General features: G+C 35.3%; 1 protein-coding gene and 1 long non-coding RNA gene across 6 annotated transcripts in view; one reads left to right on the plus strand and one right to left on the minus strand.

Annotated features, from left to right (window-relative positions):
* Positions 1–1563, plus strand: part of LOC145939848 (uncharacterized) — a 35307-nt gene extending 33744 nt beyond the window's left edge. The window contains exons 3-4 of the long non-coding RNA XR_014425910.1: positions 1339–1402; positions 1472–1563. This is a non-coding gene — a long non-coding RNA (uncharacterized LOC145939848). The remainder of the gene's footprint in view (positions 1–1338; positions 1403–1471) is intronic.
* The window catches only part of LOC145939328 (protein amalgam), a 296331-nt gene that overhangs the window by 57927 nt on the left and 221538 nt on the right, over positions 1–16866 (minus strand). The window lies entirely within an intron of this gene.

Below are 16866 nucleotides of genomic sequence, written 5' to 3' on the forward strand. Positions count from 1 at the left end.
ATCGAACTCGAGTTAAATTTCTAAGCGCAGCTAATGCAACTTTATGAAACTCGTGCGCTCCAACCATGCCGCTATTACGCGCTCAATGCGCACACGCTTCTGGTTTCGTTCTATACAACATGCATTTCCTTCGTATACGCTTTGTATCAACATAAGCCAAACAAGGTAGCGGTGAACTCACGTTGAGTAAGGAACGGTCGAATATTAGCGTGTTCCATATTGGCCGGAAAATTCGCGGAAAGAATTAAAAAGGTCACGAAAAAACTGTCCTGGGAGAATTATTTCCATTTAACGGCTCGACTCCGGTTTCCGCCCAGTCCTGGCAAGCAGTCACGCGGGTACGATAACGAGACGTTCGCAATTATTCAGGCGGCGATAATTATGGCGAGTTATTTCGTCGACGATGACGCAATTTGCCATGTCACGTCGGGCGATTTTTCAATCCCGCGAGCTTCTTTTTCGGCGAGATTCTCTTTGACGAGGGGTTTGAAATCCCCAGGAAGCTTAATGAGGCCGTCTGAGAGACGTAGGAGAAAAATATCTCGTGTAATATTATATATGTGAGGGGGAAATCTTTGATTGTTGCGTGCAACACTTGAAAAGTTCCAATAGAAATCTCTTTACATCTTCCACATATTTTTCTCTGATAATGTTAGGTGCCGAAAATTTGAAAATTAATAACACTAAAAGATAGCACTTCAAGAGAACATATACTCTATATATTATATATATTTATATATCTATATTAAAATATCTAAGTTATACGCATATATTTAATTGTATTGTATTATATTAAATAAATAAATATAATGACAACTTTTGACTAAAAATAAAATGCTGTAAATATTTCCAATTAATTTAATTAAATTAACACTAGCTAGACTGATTTTATTTTTATAGCCCACTTAGAATGAAAAATACCTACATATGTGCTCTGTGACGTATATTTGCAGTTTTGCTCGAGCTATATTTGATGTTTGCATGTTTTCTATGAAGCTGACAAAGATCTTTGTACATAGTCAGAACCGCATGCAAATATTCCTAGCAATATACAAATAAACAGTTCAAGAAAAATATAAAATATCGAAAATATTAGAACATATAAAAAAAATACGTGTACACAATTTTTTTCTAAAAAAAACTGTCAGATACATTAGTATTTTTAAATGTATAGAATATATATATAATGTATAGAAATATATATATATATATATATATATATATAATTATGCAAAACTTCATATCGTATTTTTATCTAAAAACATATTTAAATATAATTAAAATATTTTTTAAATTGTAACAAGAATAATTTCTTTAATCGAATGCTTTTTATTTCAGACATCACTGGAACGACCATGTGATTGCAAGAAGATTACAGCCGTACTAATTAAACTTTACATCGGTAAGTACAGATAACTCGAGAAATACATTTTGCAGACTTCTCCGTTTCTAATTTACAAATATCCTTAAGGAAAGTTTACACACGCAAAATATATTATTGAGAGACGAAAATGTTTAAAAAGAAATTGGAAATGCAAACTATTCGACAATCCCTTGCATTGACTCTTTCTTATAATATATCGATTCGTCGAGGTAATTAAAATCAAATAAAGAGACGAAAGTGAGATAAGATACGATACAAAATAACGAAGAAGCTCTATAACAGCCGACGAGGCGGATTGGCAACTGAGAATTAAAATAACCCTGTGTTACTTCGAAAATATTGGCCAAGGGAAATTGATATCAAACATAAATGCCTGAAATTGGTTAGTATCGATTGTTAGATATTCATTCGACCGTGTCCGCAAACGCTATTGGATTTCAATAATTTATTACAATTCCAATTTTCCTCGTTTTCTTTCGCTTCGCGACTGTCAGAATATTTCATTCTAGATAAGGTGGATTTCTTATTTTTTAATCGATTCATAATCTTAGAATGTTTCATTATTATCAATGATAAAGTAGAAGCTTGTTTTCATAAAGTAAAATTCTGTTTCCAATCATCAGGAAAAATTATTAAAAAAAAATGTTTTCTTAAATAACTTATCTCAAATAATTTTTAGGAAATAAAATACTCATATCAGTAATATCTTTAATTAATAAATTGGTTATAAATATGATTTTAATTATTTATTTGTAGAGTGCTTTAAAGTATGTTTAACATTATTATTACACATTTCTAACTCACGAGTCAGTATGTTTATTCGTTTCTTCTCTTGCTGTGCTTCCAAAGGATGCGCAAAGAGCCACGATATTAATTCACACACCCTTAAACTCCAAAGACGGTCCTATAAGCGGGTGTAACTTCAGCAAAGTGACTTCAAGCATGCAACGAGAAAGTGAACTAATGCCGGTGCCTTCTAATTGATGTTCCCTAATTGAAATAATGTCTTACCATTGCCTCTGGCCGAGTTCTCGCCGTAATATCTACGAAATTCACAGGAGCGCAATTTATTTCTTGCATTCATTTGGAATCTTAATTTTCATTTCCCGGGGTTTCGAATCGTTGTAATTATACGTTGATCCACCGAGTCGTGCGACAGAGGTGGAATTAAAGAATCGAGAAAGTACTCAGCACAAAATACCAAGCTTCTTTCTCTCCTTTCGCTTTTGATTCACTCGCGCGACCGGGCTGATGATTATGCCGTGCTACAGCGAATAATAAGCGACAGAAGTTTTCGCTTCTTCCACCATTGCGAGCTATTCATTGCGGCCAGTCGGATAAATTATTTATTCTGTGCCAGAAACTTTAAGCGAAAAACGAATGGTGAAAAGAACTCCCGCGTGCCTCTCGGTATTCCCACAATTTATTTCGATTCGCGAGCTACAAGGGATAAATTTACCAGTTGAAATTCGCGTGTAAACCTAAAAAAAAAAAAAAAAAGAAAGAAAATACAACTCTTACAGACTTGCAACTCTCACAATAGATTGCACGAAACGTTTCGACCGAAATACGCTGAATCTTGTAGCATCTAGAAATTCTGAAAAATATGTAATAATAACAAATAACAATGTGTAGTGCAATTAATAAGAAAGAAATATTATTTCACCCCGAGTTTTGTATGCTTTACATGAGTGCAATTATGTTTATAGATATAATAATGAAGAATGAAGAGTATATTTTTTTTTGCTTGACATGTAAAGTAATGCATCGAAATAAGACAAAATGTCAATAAGTAAATTTTATGTGGTAAAAATGTTTTTGGTTGCGTTAAAATGTTATAAGGAAAAGTTCAAATGTCTCTTCAGGGAGGCAATTTAAGTAAATTTCAGTCCTGAATTTGAGCATTCTTTGAAAGCACTTACGGCGTTACTTCGTCATTCCAAACGAATCTCCCGAATGGTTCAGAATGAAGCTCTTGAATGGTAAAATCTTTCCGCGTTCCCGTTCCCGCAATTTAGTTCAGAGAAACGAGAGATGAATTTATTAGTTATAAATCGTGCGAAAAATTCTTATAAGCGCAATTGATGTTTTACTGTTCATTAGAATCCACAATTAAATTTTATTCTTTTACATATTCTATTTTTATATCTTATTCTTGCATCATAAATCATGCACTGAAAAGATACGAGATCTAATCAGTTAAGAGAAACTAGAGCAAAAGTTTTTATGAAAGAAGCAAATCAAAATAAATACATTAACAATATAAATTATAATTACAATCTTGTTACAAAGCATATATTTTATAAGTACATATAAATATATAAGCAATTATATTTTTTGCAATAAACCCCTAGAATTAGTAATTGGTAATTCTCACAGACATCAATGTTCGTCATCAAGGTTGAAAAAAGATGAAACGAAAATCCAGTAATTCACCCTGTAAGTCTAAAATATGTTCACACCGTGGCACGAAACACGGAAGACAAATTTCGGTATGCGCGAGCAAAAGAAAATTGGACATCCCGGGAACGAAAAGCACGGGGGGATGTGCGCGATCTGCGCTATAATTCAATCCAATCTCTACAAACAACAGTTTGGCCTGTTGAGAGATCCGGCACCGATGTTGCACCGGTTGCAGTCATATTTTACAGTCGTTTTCGTAGCATCGGGCAACTGGGAACGAAGGAAAAGCCGAGATTAGACGCGAGCATTGAAGACAATCCGCGGTCACGTCGCTCTGCTCCGCGATGCGATGCGATGCAACGCGATGCGAAACGTCGCGTCGCGTCGGTCAGACAATTTGCAAATAGTCGGCGTGTGTTGGGCGAAAATTTACGACGCGCCAGAGATATTTCATTATAGGTTTTCATGGACGTCGCGTTGCGCGGCCCGCGCGCACATGTACACTCCGGGGGTAATATATGTTCTCACGTACCACATAACACATCTCGCGTATGTGCAACGCGTGTCCGCGCGAACTCGCTCCACTTGAACTCCTAGTCACGTACTCGTGATAAATGCAATAACATATAAACTGTGGCGAGAATTAGAGCCCCATGGCGATTTATCGAGGGTTTTCGCTTTCTCTGTTTCCCACCCTTTTCTCTGCTTTTTCTCCCTCTCTCTCTCTTTCTCTATCTATCTATTTATCTAGCTACATCCCTTTTTCTCTCTCTCTCTCAAGAGACTATACTGAGGCGCGGTGGCCAGTGGCGGGTTAGTAAAACCCACCGTCTACAGCCGTATCGTGAAAGTTTCGCGAATCACCGGCAATCCACGTCGATTTATGCGAGTTGTAAATAAAAAAAAGAAGAAGCGAACGATGGGAGAGAGAGAGAGAGAGAAAGAAACCAAGAGGAACGAAGAGAGAGAGTAGGAGAGGGCGGAAAACCGCCTTGAGCTCTGACAAATTGGTTCCTGGAAATTTCAAGCCCCCTCTCTAGAATTTAGCCACTCGAAGCGTTGCGGCTACTGGGGTGCGGGAAATTGAGTCGTGCTACCAATCGGAACTCAAGGCTTTTGCCGAAGACGAAAGAAGAATGTGCATTCGACATGTGCGCACGTTGAATAATTTCGCGAGCGTCGAGTACGGATTCCTTGTCGCCTCTCGCCGAAAGCCGCGAAAGATTGACGTGTTCTTTTAAACAGAGAGAGAAAAAGAACGAGAAAGGGAGAGAGAAAGAGAGAAGGTGCAAAGAAAAAAAGAGAGAAAAGATATCAGTTCTAATAAAAATTTATATATAATTTTCAAATAATATATATGAATTATATAATCTAACTTATTGTTAATTAAATTCAATATTACTCTATTTTATGCTTCGAAATGTATTAATAATAAAATATGACATAATAATATTATTAATATTATAATAATATTACACACAATAATAGCAATTAATGTGATGTAATAAATTATATTATTGATATAATGAATTAATAGATGAGAATCTGCAAATTTTTTGCCAAATATTTAATTAATATAAATACATGCACAGAATTCCAAAGTTGATTGTAACTAGAAATTAAATGAAGAATTAAAATGCATGAGGAAAAGTTTGTACATTAATCATTATTAATCATTATTAACATATCGAAGATTATATTTTTAGAAGAATAGAGAAAGAGCGTTGCAAAAAATCGCGAAAGTCTACATCTGATGCAGACAGTAGAATCGGTTAGATCAAAGTTGAAGTGCGGAAAATTAGGTGTCAACCTGAAAGGAGAAAAACAACAGACAGTACTCATTGTTCCTACGCATTCATCTTTCGCTATCTAAATACTAATATTTTTTCACGACTTGACAGATTCGATTAGTGTCTCTTTGCTATGTTCTCTTCATTTTTTTCATTGATCAATCTTTTTTTGTAGCTCTCTCACACACGTACACACATTTGTTGCCTTCAAGCACGTAAAAATCTAAATTAATACAATTTATTTATTCATTCAACACGCGTCACAGTCTCTATCATAAAACTTCTTTCATAATAAAAAAAATAAGTAAGGTACTTAAAAATTCCACAATATTCTAATTAATTTATCTGCTTTTTGATTAATAAAAAATGCTTTTTAATAGTATTTTTTTCATATTTAAAGAATAAGAAGCGTTTAATTTTTGTTACAATACAAAAATTCCTTTCTTTCTTTATCTATTCTTTTTTATCTTTTATATCTTTAATCTTCTATATACATCTCTCTTACGAAAACGTTTGTTATCCTGTAATAATAGTATCTCTTTTATTATAAAGAGATCGCATTAAGATTAAATCGCGCAAGAAGCAGTGGACAAGAGTCGTTTCGAGCATTTCAGTATTTAGACAGATGGGTGATTAATATTGTCTTTGCCTAGGAGAAGCCTCGAAATCCTGAGTTCCTACAATATACTGAGATTGCAAAGCGTAATCTCGAGAGGTGTCGATGTAATCGAAAGCAGCAATTTAACGTGCCCGGGTTATGGCACTAGATAAGGATAGGTTTACGTGGGTGCATATACACAGGAGTGTTGGATGCAGCTTCGATTACACGGCTATAGGTGCCTACAACCTCCACACTTTGATCCTTTGTGTACGTTGCATATCTGGAGAGACTCTTGTGTAAATTACGCTCAACTACACAGGACGCCGGGCTTCATAAGAATGCTCGACAACTCGATGAAAGCGAACACATCGCGAGTGCTTTTCTGTCAAGAAGATATTCCGTGTTCGATAATTTTATCCATGCGAGAAGAATCACGGTGATTCAATGAATCGATAGTATATCATGCATTTCAAACATTTTATGTTATCAAAAATTGATATTATTTTAAGTATTCTTTTATGTATTTTTTTAAAGCAAATTAATATAAGAATAATAGTGATCCTAATTATTATAAATAACGTAATTAATATTTCCAAAAAATGCTGAGTCTTTTAAATATATCTATTCACATTTATAATTGATCTTCACACGATTATTATTCTAATTTTATATATTTTTAATAATAGAATAATTGTGCACAAAGCATGATAATTATATTGGTTAACCGTTTTAAAATAAATTTTTAAATAAAATTTAAAATTTATTTTATTTTGATTTAATTTATTTTAATTTATTTTAAATTAATTTAAAATAAATAAATTGCGGCTAAAACAAACATCAGATTTAGAATGCGGTCAATCAAAATGCGGTCTATACAGTGCAGTCTGCAGATTCACAAGGGATTAAAGATGAATAACATCCTCTATTCGAATGACTACGTAAACATAGACCTTTCACACTTTAAACGCGTGGGCGTTCAATATATGCGCTCCGTCTTAAAGATACGAGTTCATTCGCGTGTAGACGTACCTATGTAATTCACGTTACATTGCGGGTATAATGTAACTCGTGCCATATACACGCCGGCGCCGTCCCCGTGTTAAACCGCAGCTGTCGATGACAACTCTCTCGTTGTTAGTCACGAAATTACGTTCCGGCGTCGCGTTCGAGGTATTTCGGAAGGCGCAAGAACGTCGAGGGAGAGACGCCGCGTATCGAGCAAATTATACGAAGCGCGTCGGTGCCTCTCGATTATTAACTATTATTACATTGTGATCGCGCGCGTTCGAAATTGAAGTTTCCAAGATATTCTAATGCCTCGACATTGTTCTGCAATTTCTGACAAAGTTTTTGTTTGGATACCGCCTAGACTATATCTACAATATTAATCCTCATAATCTCCCATACGCAGTTACGAACCACAAGTGTTATGAAAGTCTAAAGCGAGATTATTTAATTATTTAGATAAATCGAGCTGCCAAGGATCTTATATGAGCTTATGGTGGATTGTACAAAAGTTAATAAAGCTGAATTTTAATCAGGATTACACAAGTGTCAAATAAATAGTACAATGTTTATTGAAATAATATTAATTAAAGCGCTTCACCTCAAGGGCTCGTAGTAGTACGACTACGGACATAGTCAGCCCGAGATATCCGAGCTACTCGGACGGGTGATTTTTTAATCAGGTCATTCAAATATCTCCTGGGAATATAAATAAGAAGATATGATAACACATGTCGAGCATATTTTAAATATCAGTATTCAATCTGTTTAAGTTGCATTAAATTTCTGTTATACATATATGTTCTATAAATAGTTTTTTTCCCCTTGCTATACTTACAATTAGATATTTCACTCAGCCTCATCTTTTCGTAACGAAATTAATAAGTCATAAATACGTTTATGCAAATTAAAAGCTAAGTTTTTTTTTTAGATTCTGTGCAAGATACACATGGGGAAAAAAACTCAAAAATTCATTAGAAGGATATACAGAGCTTTCGTGTGAATAGATAAATCTTGAGAATTAAACACATAAATTAATAATTCACGTGAAGGCAATTATCATAAATGCTGCGAATGTACGGCCTCGGTAGCGCATTATCGCCTATCTGATGAAGGAGTCGACGACGATGGTAAATGAGTTAAACATCACACGCGTCGTGCATGCACGCTCCGACGCGTCACGCCGCCCCACATTAGTCGGTCGCGCTCACCGAGAGACGCTGCTCTGCTCTCCTATCTGAAGCCTAGAAACTCCTAGCTTGGCGTATTGAGCGGATTAAAATATAAACTCGTGAATAAATTGTAATTCGCCCCCGCGTTAAATTACTCGTATAAATTTACAACGCGAAAGTTTGAAGAGAGAGAGAGAGAGAGAGAGAGAGAGAGAAGCGCGCATAGCAGCGCCGGAGTTTCCATTTAATTAACGCTAACCGAACTACAAACTTAACGATTCCGCCTTATTCGTCGTAAAGTTACAAGATTCCGATTTTAGGATCGCGCGCTCGAGAACGAATAAAGTCACCTTCGCGCCTTCTTGGGTGAACTTTAATTATGCAAGATCGTCTCTTCCGGAAAGCGTAATATTGTTTATACGATATTCGAAACGTACGAATTTTCGCTCCATACTTTCCTGAATAAAAAAAGAGCATAATTTAGTTCTCGGGGCGACTTCAATTACACCAGCATCGTTACTGCTAATGCGCTTCGGTCCCTTCATAAGGTAAGCGGCAATGCGTGGCTAGGACACATAGATGTTATACATGCGCATACACAAACCAGTAGAGAAGGACGAGAGGAGAGGACCCCAGAGAAGGAGACCGTTCCCCGGATCTCCGAGACCCGGTGGCACCGAGCCCTCGACGCAGGCAAACGTGTCAAGTTGCCTTAGGCAAAGCTAACATCGGGGGTACCTCGAGATGGGTATATATATATATATATATATATATATATATATATATATATATATTATATATATATATATACACACACATACACGCGCGCTGAGACACGTCAGGACACTAGAGAGACAATTCTAGTTAGTGCCCGGTTTCAACTCGCCCGTCTCTCGCCTCACCGCTCCTCCTTTCTACTTCTCTTTCCTCGTTTCAACCTCCGTCTTCGTCGTCGTCGTCGTCGCCGTCTGGAGAAGGCAGCTTTTGTACTTGTGCTTCGCCCCATTGCTGAGAGTTACATTTCTTGTAACTAAGAAATCGGATATCTCACTCTTCCTCTCTCTCTCTCTCTTTCTCTCTTTAAGACATATTCTCCTACTTTGTTACTTAACCGGTTAATAACTTGATCTATGCAATTATTACAATCCAGGTGCTTAGAACTTTAGACTGAAGAATCACCGGCAATTAAATGATTCGAAGATTTAAGAATTTGAGCACTTGGAGATTTACTCAAGAATTTTCAGATGTCCATTAACGTATAAGCTTCTATAAAGTTTGACAAAAATATTTAAGAATAATTTAAGAATAAGAGATTTGATAATATTACTATTAAAGTGATGTATATGTAATTTTATGGAATTAATAAATAAAGCTGGAAGCGTTAGAAGGAAATAGAGTGAAGAGGAAAGAGAAGAGTGAGGGCAAACAATAATGGAGCATAATAATTTATTACTGGTTGAGGGTGGCTATATGCGGCGCGAAGTAGCGTACAAATTTCTAGGGGAGTCAGGTTGCCATTATGGTGGCTGCTGAGCCTCATGATACTAAGCAGATTGCACGTATAATAGGGTAGTCTCTTCCTACGACTAGCTTATGTCAACAGCTTTACGCTTTGCACCCGTGGCGGATGCGACTGGAAGGTATCTCACAGCCGATTATCGAGTAAACTATTTACTGACATTAGTCTATGATATTGAAGAAACGTGCGTGTTCTTTCTGTCGTAATCAAAATTTTTCCACTTAATGAACATTTGCAAAATTTCTAAGACGAAACTTTTAGCTAATCAAGCTTTGCACTCGAAGTAAAATAATATTGTGATAAATATATATTATATATATTTATATTATTTTATTTCAAAAAATATTCATTATTCAATCAAACTTAATTTTTAATAATAAAAACTAATACACGTGAAAAATGGTGCATAATTGTGCGTAATGGAACATTCAATATTCATATTATATGATTTTATAAAACAATATGATATATATATATGGATAAACTATAATTAATGATAAATTCAAAAACAGAATTTTATAAATTTTACATCACATGTTTTAATGCACTCATATATTTTAATATGTATTTTGATTTATATATATTTTACATGTTTAAATTTTCTTGTCTTAAACAACACATATAAAATTTATTTCATATAAAAGCAGCTCTATCAGCTGAAATTACATATTTTTAAAATTCGGAAAATCTTAATGTTAATAACATTCATTTAATGCGATTTTAATATAAGTACTGCTTTTGCAGAACAAAAAAATTGTATATACAGGGTGTCCCAAAACTCATAATTAATCTTCCAGGGGCAGATTCCTGGAATCATTTGGAGACGATTTTTCCTCAGCGAAAATGTCGAGGGAGTTCCCAAATTTTGTCATCATGTATCTTTGTAACTAAGCCTTAAATTAAAATTCTATTAAAAGAAACTTTACTTGAAATTAATTGAAGAATGTGGTTTTGTTAATATTTTATTTCTAGAGGGCTTAGTTTACGAAAAATCCTTTATTTTTAATCGCTTATAACTCGAAAATTATTGGTGCCTCGACATTTTCGCTGAGGAAAAATCGTCTCCAAATGATCCCAGGAATCTGCCCCTGGAAGATTAATTATGAGTTTTGGGACACCCTGTATATCCTTTTCTAATTTATAACAATAATGACAGCTCGAATATTTAATTTGGCAGTGAGTAATTCTATATAATTTTTTTATTTTTTTATATCAAATTTATATCAAAGTTCTTTTTGAAGCATAAAAAAGATTATAATGCACTTGTTTTGTGTGGATTGTAATTTTAAAATAAATTATATTCTTTAAATAAACGTTAAATTGTATATGCAACTCATTGAAATTAATTGGACTCATTGAAGTTCATTGGAATTAATTTGAAATGCGACATAATACAAAAAATAATCAATCTATTTATATTATAAAATGTTGAATATTTCGAGACGGCAACAAACAAACAAATTAATAAAATAACAAAATAATTGTTACACGGTATTTGGCGCTTCACCGTGTCTCGGTGCATGCATATGCACATATATATGTATCGTGTGGTAATCTTGTTGTCATTCGCGACGAGACTCAAGCGAGAAAGTCGGCGAGCTGTTTCGTGTGTCGTGTTATTATTCTTCGAGACACAATAGCGACAAGTACCAAGAGAAAACGCGATCATTCTCTACAAACAATTAATAGCAAACAGTTCATACTATTAATTTCACGATTAAAAAATCATGAACATTATTCGTAAACGTATCAAGGTGGCAGCTATTTACCGAATCACATATTCCGTGCAATTTATTCATTTAAAGTAGAAATCAAAGCGATAAAGTTTTATAATTATAAATTTCTGTTTCATTGCATTTACAAGCAATAATTATTTCCTTAATGATTTAAATACATATTTTTCGAATTCGAATATAATCTTGCAGCGTGAGTAACAATCATTCGAGTGACTAATAATTGATTTCTGATGCATTGAACACATACATTTAAAGCTTTCTGCATTTATATTATATAATTTTACAATATATCTTATAATTTATTTTTTAATTAAAAAAGTTAATTTATCGCTTGTTTTTCAAAAAAATATATCTACTTTAATATATCGCATCTTTTTTAATCGAGGAAAAAGAGGGATAGACAATCTCTCAATTATAAAATAAATTCCAAATATTATATATAATATAATATTATATTACAAAATTATATAATACAACCCTCCGATACTGCATTGTCGGTTTTCAGTGTGTTGCGGATTATTCGTCGCATTTTTTGCGATAATAAATTATAATATAATATACGATTAAGCAGCCAGCATATAGAAGGAGAGGTTTCTTCGAGCTTGAATAAGTGATCGAGTATGAATGTGGTCAGGCACAAATACTGGCCCAAAGAATAGATGTAAGCTATGCAAAGCATATTTCTTTCGGATCTCACGTCATTGTTAATGTCTCATCTGATACGCTTGAGTAGATTTTTATGTACTAGGCGTGTGTTTTTTTTTTCCGTAAAAATTTTTTAATCAAATAAGAGCTTTTTTAATCCTAACAGCGAAAACAATCGAGATAGTCCCCGTAGAATTGTTGTATAAATGTCGGCCCGCAACTCCGCAATGAAGGCAATTGCATTTTAGCTGGCATCCGCGGCAGACATCCAAGCGGAATATCCGCGCTTGCACTCGCTTCCTGCATTTTGTCACGTATATCTTCATCATGCTCGCTTCACAGCGCGATTTCCTTTCAGCGCTAGCTGCCGACCCACTTTGGCATCTCGTGGGGATCGATTCAAAAATATTTTTCGCGGTAATAATTCCCGCGACTGCGAAAAACTGATTCCGAAACGCCGTCGCGCACGTCCGGTCGAATGTGCGGCATGGTCGCGGAATATCTCGGAAAAAGATTTTTCCGATGTAACCGAGCGTTCTCTGACGTTGCACCGGCCGCTGCACAGTTCTACGTGCGCTTTGAAGTGAATACTATAGCGTTGTTCGCGACGACAACAGTTGACATACATATATAAGTTGATCAACGTCGCAAAATATTTTGATATTTTCCATTCAAAAATTATCACAAAACAATAGCTTCCAGACACAACATTGATAAAAATTTTTAAATTTGTAATATTCGATTAATTAATTAAAGAAAATCAGATTATGGTATTATATTAACATCTGTCTCATCACGCATATATAAAATCTTATGGACTTGTGGATATCTAATTCACATATTTTGCAAAAATTTCTAACAAAAATATTTTGCAATATTTTTGTAAATATTAAAAAAAAAACTCTTTATATACGATGTGAATGGGTGAGAACTTTTGATTTGTGTGTAGATAGAATTTCAACCTTTTGGGTTATATGTTTGCATTATGCGCATGTAAATTGTGTTTATATTACTTCCTATAGTAATAAACAATATAGATATTACGTTTGTTTAACACGAAAAATAGATTAGTGATAATTTAGTTATTTGTTTTAACTTTAGTATTATAAACCGATTTTGTCGCGCGTATCAGAAACGTATAAAATAACAAACGTACGGAAATACATTTCGTTGGAAACATATAAATTTTAAACAAACACATTAAACGCCACGTACGTATATCTGTGTAAAACACAATGTGTAGAATAATTTTAATTTTTATTTATTGCAATCGAAAAGAGATTTATTTCGCCGAATAGTCAACAGTTATAAAAGTAAAGCGATCAATGATATAATCCTTGTACATTTGATTAGTATGTAAGAGAATTATGGAAAATTTTGATTCCATGTAATTTAATCAATCATTTAAACGGTAGAACACTATGTTTATTGCACACTACACAATTAAACGATAGAAAATCAGGTTTATTGCCCATCATCATTTTCACAACAGACGACTAATTTATTATCGACCGCGATTTCTGAACAATGCAACGGGAATTTCCGAGTGGAGAATGTGTGTGCATGTGTGTGTTATTGCGTGGATGGCGCATCGCAATCTCGTATGGTCATAGTTATGCGTAACTGCACTCGCGCAAGTTTCGACGGATTCGCATGGAACGGCAGGAAATCGAATAATTCAATTCTCATCGCTTTAATGCCCGCTCTTTCCATCGGAGAGGCCGCAATATTAAGCGGATTATCGAAAACGTAGGATCCGACGACAGTCGGAGAATTGTCGGGCATCGTTCCGATATTGCGTCTAATTGACATCTAATGGATCTCCGGGAGGAGATCCGTTTCTACTCTCCGTCGTGAATTTAATTCCATCTCCACGTCGCCTTCGTAATGGATATAAGCCAGACATACTGGTACCGACGAAAATCAATGAATGACGTTTCTATCCGTATCTTTTGCTTCACGTACTTCAACGCGTCTATGTCATGAAATGGAAAATGGTAATTTTACATGCATCTCCAAGGATTTCGATAACCAAGGAAAGATATGTGTGGTATTTTTAAAATTATTTTACAATATTAATATTAATATCTCTTATAAATATTATATATAATAATAAATTAGATATTAATATTATAAGTTTAATATCATGATTAATTACGTATAAATCGCGATGCGCACGTCACATTCTATACTTCGACTTTAGTTTTATTCAAGAGCGCGTATATAAGTCTCGCGTTGCATTACTCCCTTCGCCTCCTCCCGTGGGATTTAACTTTAAAAGCCAGCCCGGCAATCAAGATACAGAGCTTACGCGCTTGAGCCCAAAGTTACACACGTTTTACGTACCAATATCCATTTTCTTGAAATCTCTTGGATGGCGCTATAACTGTGCTGCGACTTACGCGGCTCAGCTCGCGAAGAAATACTCGGGGAAAACCGGGCCGGCTTCCATCCCGCCCAGCCACATCCCGCGTTATCCGTCGCGAATTAATTTGGAATTAACACGGATCGCAGACGCCAACCGGCAAGCGCTTAATTATCGGCAAAATAGAGCGTACCATAGGGACCCACCCGTCACACCTCGTCCGTTCTAAGAACTTCGTGAATAATTAAGCATGCCTGCCGGCGCGCTCGTACTAAATGGAATTACTAATTTGTCGATGCAATTTTATCATTAATTGGCCAATTAACGATAAAACGCTACGGACAAAGCGTATAGATGCTACGGGGAATTGCCGCGTTTCCAATATTATTTTGTAGCTACTTCACATTGTAAGATAAAGATGAAGAGAGATCGTTGCTTCTTTCAGTGCCATTTTCCAATTAAAATGTTTTTCTTAAAACATATAACTAATATCATTTCCCCTAATATGGATAATAATTTTCTTAAATCATCGCATATTTAAGATATGTATATAAGCATTAACTTTTCACGCAATAATTAATTCTGCCATCATTTCTCTTCGTATTCTCTAGTCATTTCGATCAAAGATATCAGTCGGAAATGAAATTCTTGAACAGACGGCGCGATAAAGCTAATTTATAGTTTAATCGTTGTACGTTTAGGAAATCGCTTTTTTCTCCGCACGTAACAATTGCGCAATAATCCGCACGGCGTACGACGGTACCATGGAAGGGTCGATGGTGCATACATACGGTTGTCGGTTACATTGATTTTCGGGTTCACCCTCACCCTCCAACCTCACCGTCGCCGCCTCCCTGTGCCGCCACTCACACCGTTTTCGCGAGAGGCGAGAGTTCGCACACCCATCCTAGAATTGTCACAGATTTCTGAATAGAGGTAGACGCGTGTAATTTGCGAGCGCGAAACGCACCTGCCTATCGAAACGCGGGCGCGCTAAATCACCGCTACGCCAGTGCATAACGCAGGGGGTGAGTGCTTTACGACTTTAAAAAGGGGCCAGGTTGCGTGCTGTGGGTACCGCGTAGCAGGTGGTTGCGCGATACTTTCTTTTTATGACGGTAGAAGAGAACGAGACCGGCATAATGTAATTGTGTCCGCAAAGTGAATGTACCTATCTCTGATTTTTAACGGCCGACGTGGCCGTGTTTAATAAGCCCAGGGATACTGCCAATATAAAAAATCGTTTGTACTTCTATGGGAATTGCACGGAAATCTCTACACAATGTGCCGCAGGGACGCGATATAACAAGAAAATTATTACTTTTCGGTGCAATTAAATATCACGCAACAGTCGCATTATGTTATCTGATTTTGGAAAATAACTCGCATATTAATATTGTATTTTGTATACTTTATAATACATGTTTTTGTCCATACACACATATATAGATAATTAAAAATCAATATATTTTTTTAAAAATTTGTCTTTTAAAAAGAATGTATGTAATTTTTAACTTGCATTATTTTAACTTAGATACAATCGAAGAAATTAATTCAAAAATGACATAATCAGCTGATTTACATAAATTAACAGAAAGATTGTTGATAACAAAATTTAATAATTATTGCACGAGTTCGTGACAGAAGCATGAAACTGTAAACGTAATGCCATATAATCAAATAAAGTTTAGTCTCATAAGTTTTTTCCCAAACCAGTTATGTTCACGAACTTATAAGCGTATGGTGACGTGAGGATTTTGCAGCGAGCGACAAGCCGCTAATCTGCAAGACACTCACTGCTCGACTTAGATGCTCGCTGCGACGAGGAAATAATTACTGTGTGTGAGGGAATCTGTTATGTAGCCAGTAAACTGTTACTGTACATAAGGGTTAAACTGTTATATAGCTATTGTATTGCGTTATAGCTTTATACGTAAGTCGAGAGGGTGCATATTAACAACGTTATATGATGCGTGGCTGTGCACGGGACGCTAATTGGCGGATATTAGCGTAATGTGTATGTCTCATTGCGCAAACTGTTTGAAACAATGTATTATAAACAGCAATGTGTAATATGAAGAAACGGAAGATGAAATGCAGATAATGATAAATAATCTTTTAGCAAAGAGCATAATACTCCCTCGCGATAATATTCTCCCTTAATAGAATCGGTATATTATTACTGATAAGCAGTGTATGTCAGCATATAAGCATAGCATTGCAGTGAAATTTCACTTACAATTAAA

Source organism: Prenolepis imparis, unplaced genomic scaffold, assembly GCF_030444845.1.
Source record: "Prenolepis imparis isolate NDT839.2.m4 unplaced genomic scaffold, iyPreImpa1.0 SCAF_8, whole genome shotgun sequence".
Lineage (NCBI taxonomy): Eukaryota > Metazoa > Arthropoda > Insecta > Hymenoptera > Formicidae > Prenolepis > Prenolepis imparis.